Source organism: Octopus bimaculoides, chromosome 25 (assembly GCF_001194135.2).
Source record: "Octopus bimaculoides isolate UCB-OBI-ISO-001 chromosome 25, ASM119413v2, whole genome shotgun sequence".
Classification (NCBI taxonomy): Eukaryota; Metazoa; Mollusca; class Cephalopoda; order Octopoda; family Octopodidae; genus Octopus; species Octopus bimaculoides.
In genome coordinates, this window is record NC_069005.1 from 22,681,617 (window position 1) to 22,689,116 (window position 7,500).

A 7,500-nucleotide genomic window follows, 5' to 3' on the forward strand; every position below is an offset into this window, starting at 1 on the left:
ATATATATATATAATTAAATGTATTTATTCTATTCTAATAAATAATAATTCTGATAGAATAAATGGGTTAATAGAAACCAAGGTAGCAAAGATCACAAAATAACTGTGGTGTAATTCCTGTTGGTGAGGCAGAAACTCCTTGATATTTTGGGTATTTGAGTATATTTAAAAATTTAAGGAATGGAGAAAACGCATGTTATAACTGCATATATATATTTATATATACATATATATACACACATATATACTTTATTCTCTTTTTGTTTTTTATCCATTTTTGAATTGTTTGTTCATTGAATTGACTATATATATATATGTGTGTGTGTGTTCATCCCCCATCACCATTTGACAACCGCTGTTGGTGCATTTACATCCCTGTAACTTAGCAGCTCTGCAAAAGAGGCCGACAGAATAAGTACCAGGCTTAGCAAAAAAATCAAGTACTGGAGTTGATTCATTCGACTAAAAATTCTCCAAGATGGTGCTCCAGCATGACCACAGTCTAATGACTATAACAAGAGATAAATGATGACAGGTAAAAGACTAGGGCATTAGAATTGTGCAGTACAGTGTGTTTGGTTGGTGGGATTGGTTTCACTAGGCTTAGTATAGGTGTAGTATGTTTGCCATGAAAAAAGGTTTCCACAATTCCATGTCATCATCATCGTTTAACGTCCGCTTTCCATGCTAGCATGGGTTGGATGGTTTGACTGAGGACGGTGGTGGTGGTGGTTGTTGTTGTTGTTGTTTTAATAAAATAAAGTATCAGACAAGTATGTTTGTAGGAATGGTTGTGTGAGCAAGTGATTTCTAACATAGAGTCTTGGATGGAACAGTGCTTTGTGGGTGGAATTTAGTAAGTGGAAATGTCATGTACAATGATGGGCTGAAAAGTTGAAAGGCTGGCTACGAAGATGTGATGCTAGAGCTGTAAAATCTTGCATGCATTAATTTCAACTCTTTTTATTAATAACTGCATTGTTTCTTTCCACATAAACTGACATCTGACTGTTCAAAGAAGACTTCAAAAATACCAGCTTAATCAATAGTCCACAAGTGAGCAGCTGAATTTTTGGAGGAAAGGGAGAGTTTTGAAGATGACCTAAGGTCTGGATGTCACCACCAAGAAAAATATTGATTGTGTTTTACCATGCAATATGTTGATTGACCATGACTATAAATCAAATAGCCAATGCTATTAACATATCTCTTGAGAGAGTTGAGAATATTCTGCACAATGAACTTGGCATGATGATGTTTCTGGTTGGTGGTTGCCATGTCCTCTGACACCTGATCAAAAGTGCACCAGGCTGATCACATCAAGGGAATATCTGACATTGTTTGAAGCAGATCCAGCTGGTTTCCTTGGACAGTTCTTAACCCAGGATGAGTGTTGGCTTCATCTCTTTAAGCCAGAGACAAAAAGATGCTCCATGCAGTGGAAACACTCCTCCTCACCTGTTGCAAAGAAAGCCAAGGTTGTTTCATCTGCAGGGAAGGTGATGGCTTCAGTTTTTTAGGATGCAAAAAGCTTTGTGTCTATCAAAGGGTGACATCATCTATGGAATGTACTATGCTAACTTGCTGAGGCAGTTACAAAAGGCTATCAAGACCAAACACTCAGGAAAACTGTTGAAAGGTGTCTTGTTTTAACAGGACAATGCTCCAGCACACAAGTCCTTGGTTTCAATGGCTGCTGTGCTTGACTGTGGCTTGGGATGGTTGATCACCCTCTCTCTTTTCCTGATTTGACCACATCTGACTATCATCTGTTCTTTAACATGAAAAAAATACTTGGTTGGTAACCTGTATTGCAGTGATGATGACGTCATATCTGCTATTGGTGACTTTTTTGAGCAATAGGATGAAAGCTTCCTCACCAATGGGATCCAAATACTGCAACACCAATGGAAGAAGTGTGTGGACTGCAAAGGGGACGATGCTGAAAAATAAACCTTGGTCACATTCCACGAGTGTATCTATGAATTTTACAGCCGACCCTTTTGTGCGTGTGTATAAATATGTATGGACATATATATATCATATAAACATGTTGTACACACACACACACACACACACAAACACACACACACACATGCACACACACACACACACACACACACACACACACACACACACACACACACACACACACACACACACACTCACAACCCTAATAATTTTTACTTATCTTCATAGTTCAAAGAAAGTTAAGAAATGCATAACTTTATTTGCCCTGGTTAGCCATCATATCTAAATACAAACAGGTCACCTACTTCCTACCTTCACAGTTCAGTGGTTAATGGTTAGAGGGAAAATTTACCCAGTTGTGTGTTGATGATTGATCTAACAAACACACCTTTGTCCCACCTGTGGAGGCATGGGAAAATAGTTGTAAAACATACAGAGAGAAAAAAAAATGTTCTTATTGATGATCTTTGTGTCAGTGTGTATGTGTGTGTGTGAGTATATATTTTTATATGTATGTATATATATATATATATATATATATATACACACTTGTACACATCCATACACATAAACATGCTCATACATAATGCAAATACAAATGTGTGAGTGCAAACATATACACAAAAGGTCATATACTCAAGTCAGCAAACTAAAATAAAATATACCTTTATGTAAATATGTTGAATGGACTGAGGTGTTTGGCAATATGAAGTTCTAGAGAAGACCCGCCCACATCAGCGAAACTTAGTGCTAGAAGAGTTGTGTCTCACACATATGTAACAAGAAACTTTTCATACACCCTACCCCAAGAAACTGAGCTACATCTCTTGTAAACAGCATCTTTCTCTTCCTCACATTTCCTCTTCATAAACTATGATTGTCTTCCAGCTGTAAAAACCATGCCAAAACTAACCTTGCCTGTGCTAGTGCCATGTAAAAAGCACTGAGTCCACTCTGCAGAGTGGTTGGTGTTAGGAAGGGTATCCAATCATAAAACCCTGCCAAAACAGTACAGTAGCATAAGGTAGTTTTTATACTGGGTTAGCTTCTGTGAACTGTCTTACTCATGCATGCATGGAAGATGGATGTTAAGCAATGATGATGATGATGTAGAAAGAGAACACAATTTTCTAGCCTTAAAACATGTTTATTTATCATCATTTTATGTCTGTTCTCCATGCTGGTATAGGTAGGACAGTTCAACAGGATTCAATGGTTGGAGGATTACATCTTGATTCAATCTAATTTTTTTACATTTTCATCATGGTTTTGATGGGCCTTCCTTCAATGGTCCTTCCTAATAGCAACCATACCATTTCACTGAGTGTACTGGATGCAATTTTTCATGGCACTGACACTATAGGGGTTGCTTTGCCATTAGCAAAGCCAAAAAATTCCTTCAAACCCTGCATTGTTTTTGTTTGAATTGATTGCTAATCAGTTACAGTGTGTTTTGAGTTTTTTTTTTTTTTTGCACCAGCACTATTGGAGGTCACCTTGCAGCTTGCAAAGTCAAAGCAAGTACCCTTCATGAGTAGTAGTAGGTATCCATCGGTCTTGAGATGTCATGGATCTGTCCCTAAAGAAATCGTGTCAGCTGCTGATGGTGGTGCAGCATCTGTTGTGGCTGCACAGGCCCACATGGGAGTGGCAGTCATGCATACAGCGACTGCATTTGAAGGAGCTCTCTGCTGGCGCTACTGGTTTTTCCTTCTGTCGAGTGCACTTTTCTTTGGTGGCGAGTTCCTGTTTTGTTTTCGGGTAGAACAGGCTTATTGTTGTGGGAGATTTGTATCTTTTATCTTTTACTTGTTTCAATCATTAGCCCATGTCTCACTATCAAGGAGTATAGCCGTTTGCACACAAGCATCATACAGCCTATCTTTCACTCTGAGAAATAGTCCTTTTGTTGCCAACAGAGGTAATAACTCTCTGAACTTCCTCCACCCAATTCTTATTCTAGAAACAATACTTTCAGAGCATCTGCCACCATTGCTAATTTGGTCATCTAGGTAACGGAAACTATCTACAATGGCAAGAGAGGCTCCTGGACATTTGAGAGAATCTAAGTCGCATGTGCTCTTAGTGCTTATTATTCCAGCACATCTGCCACATATATAGACAACTTTATCTGTTAATCTACTTGTGATTCCACTGCACCTCTTGTGTGTCCATAGTTTACACTGGGTACAGCGAATGGAATTTCTTCCAACTCCTTTCTCATATATTGAACAGGGCCATTTACCTGACGGAAAGAGAGTTTTATCCTCTTTCTTACTAACAACTTTGGTCTTTGCTTGGGTAACTTTAAGGCCCTTTGATTCAAGGTTTTGTTTCCGTACCTGGAATTTCTTCTCCAATACTGCTAAAGATTCTGCAATAAGAGCAAGGTCATCAGCATATAAGCAAAGTCTTATTAGGGTCACTGTTATACTATCAGTGTTATTCATTTCCAAGATTCTGCAAAAACATATCTGACGATAGGGGACTATCTTACTCGGAAGTAAATGAGTGTTAATGACAGGGAGAGTAACTGGACATAGAAAATCTGCATGGAAAAGAATTTCATCCACTCCATGAACTGGCTTAGTTACGATGATGACCATTCCAGTTGATCTGATGCACGGAACAACCTGCTTGTGAAATTAATGTGCAAGTGGCTGAGCACTCCACAGACACATGTTCTCTTAACTTAGTTCTCAGAGAGATTCAGCTTGACACAGAATGTGACAAGGCTAGTCCTTTGAATTACAGGTACAACTCATTTTTGCCAGCTGAGTGGACTTGAGCAATGTGAAATAAAGTGTCTTGCTCAAGGACACAATGTGCTGCCAGAAATCGAACTGATGACCTTACGATTGTACACCTTCACTCCATGTAAGCATGGAAAAGTGGACATTATAACTATGATGATGTTGATGATGATTTCTGTGGACTATGACTGTGAGAAGGTACCTGTTCTTGGCAGTAAAGGTTGTGTAGGTTCTCTGATCTGGCCCTTGTTGGTTGTTTCCCTATTGGTCTTCCTTTCTGTTTCCTCACGCTTGCTTCTATAATATAACTCTATACATATTTTTGTAATTTGTTGTTGTCATGTTGCCTTCAACTGTCACCCTTGTGGCTGATAAAACAAACAATCAAGTGTCATTGTTGATTCTAGGTAGTCAAGCAACCTGTAGTTATTTGAAGAATGTGACCTACAGCAAGTCTGTACTGTTAAATGAATGTATAACACACTTTGTATTGTCGAAGTATATCTAAACAAGTTTCTGTAATGAGAAAGGAGGAAAAATATTATTATTATTATTATTATTATTATTATTATTATTGTTGTTACAGTAGTCTTATCTTCATTGCGTGACTTATGGTTTCACTGCACAACCAGGTACAACTCTGTATACGTCAATAATATGGAAGATTTTCTTTTCTGTTTAATGCTCCAAAGTATTATGTAAGGTGCTATGACCTGTATGCTTACTCTATATAGCATGTGTGTGTAGTACCCAGTGATTTTATTTGTTTGTATGCTGTATATATTCATATGTAAGGAGGTGAATTTGAAGAGTTATTAGGACATCAGATTAGATACCTTGAGAGATCAAATCTGGTTCTCTGTTTTCTGGGTTCGAATCCTGCTGAGGGTAATATCTCTTAGCCTTCATTGCATTAACAAAATCTCTTCTTTGAACGGAACCCTTCATTCAGCTAGTTTCAATATGAAGTATATACTTAGCTGAAGGAATACTCTAAGCAGTTGCTCATTTCTGCCAATTCTCATTAAAAAGTGTGCTTATTTCCTCTCATATTTACTGAAGTCAAATAATCTGCCCTAATCATTGGTGACATTCAAAACCAGTATGTATTCATATCCATATTTAAAAGGAAACTCTTATCAATGTTAACATTTTTGAAACCTGTTATACACTGTATGACCAAAGGGGGTTGCACCTCGAAGGTTCCCCTCTGAGATACAAGTCTGGGCAAGGTTCATCATCATCATCATCATTTAACGTCTGCTTTCCATGCTAGCATGGGTTGGATGATTTGACTGAGGACTGGCAAACCAGATGGCTGCACCAGGCTCCAATCTGATCTGGCAGAGTTTCTACAGCTGGATGCCCTTCCTAACGCCAACCACTCTGAGAGTGTAGTGGGTGCTTTTACATGCCATTGGCACGAGGGCCAGTCAGGCAGTACTGGCAATGGCCACACTCAAATGGTGTTTTTACATGCCACCTGCACAGGAGTCAGTCCAGCGGTACTGGCAACAACCTTGCTTGAATGTTTTGTTCACATGCCACTGGCACAAGTGCCAGTAAGGCGACGCTGGTAACGATCATGCTCAAATGGTGCTTTTTATGTGCCATACACAATGGGCTTCCACAGAGTTTCCATCAAGCAAATCCACTCTCAAAGCATTGGTTGGATCAAGGCTATAGTAGAAAACACTTGCCCAAAAAGTGCCATGCAGTGGGACTGAACCAGCAGCTGCCCATGCATACTAGCCTCCTCTCTACACGCCACTGATGTTATCCATATGAAAGACAAGGGCTGATACAGCTTGGCACCAGTGACTCATTTCTACAGCTGAGTGAACTGAAGCAATGTGTAATAAAGTGTCTTGCTCAAGAACGCAACACACAGCCCAATCCAGGAATTGAACTCACCTCCTCGTGGTTGTGAACCTGACACTCTAACCACTATGTATGTAAATGATACATATATAATACAAGACCACATTAAAATACAAATCTAAAACTGAAGAAAACACAAGCATGAGTGAAAAAAGAAAAAAAAACAAGAAAAAAAAAAAGGAAAAAGAGGTAAGAAGAAAGAAAAAACACCACTTCAACACTCAGTGCTTCAATTGGTTGCATACCACAAGGTTTAATGGAACTGAAGCAAACCAACATACTCACAGCATTATTACAAGTGATATATAGTGAGGTTAAGGTGTTGGTACAGCCAAGCACCCTCGTGGGCTTCACCTGTTACTATGGCAAAGCAAGCTGCCAATAATGACAGGAACTTCACTGTTAATGGTCCCACCCCTCCAAATGTCTCAAATGCCACAGGCTGGTAGAACTGGTTCACTGACAAGTCCTGATACTTAAGGATTTTGTTCCATTTGGCTATGAAAGTAGTGTTATACATTACTTTCCTATTCAGATCTGTACTTGCAACCTTTCATATCAACATGTTAAAAACATGAACTACTACTTTCTATAACATAGATTTATTGTATCTCTTATGCAAGGTGAAATATATATTAAACCATGAGCATTTTATGTTCAAACCAGCCAGATCTAGCTTCTTACACTTATCCTACAATGTCATTCTAAAAATATGCAATCACTTCATTGAAATCTCTAAGCTATGAGATAATGCATGATTAATTCAAAACAATCATCATCATCATCATTGTCGTTTAACGTCCGCTTTTCATGCTGGCATGGGTTGGACGGTTTGACCGAGGGCTGGCGAGCCAGAAGGCTGCACCAAGCTCCAATCTGCTCTGGTAAAGTTTCT

General features: G+C 38.8%; 1 protein-coding gene and 1 long non-coding RNA gene across 5 annotated transcripts in view; one reads left to right on the plus strand and one right to left on the minus strand.

Annotated features, from left to right (window-relative positions):
* Positions 1–7,500, plus strand: part of LOC106867436 (AP-4 complex subunit sigma-1) — a 28,682-nt gene that overhangs the window by 6,973 nt on the left and 14,209 nt on the right. The window lies entirely within an intron of this gene.
* Positions 3,108–7,500, minus strand: part of LOC128250782 (uncharacterized) — an 8,241-nt gene continuing 3,848 nt past the window's right edge. The window contains exon 3 of the long non-coding RNA XR_008266762.1: positions 3,108–5,240. This is a non-coding gene — a long non-coding RNA (uncharacterized LOC128250782). The remainder of the gene's footprint in view (positions 5,241–7,500) is intronic.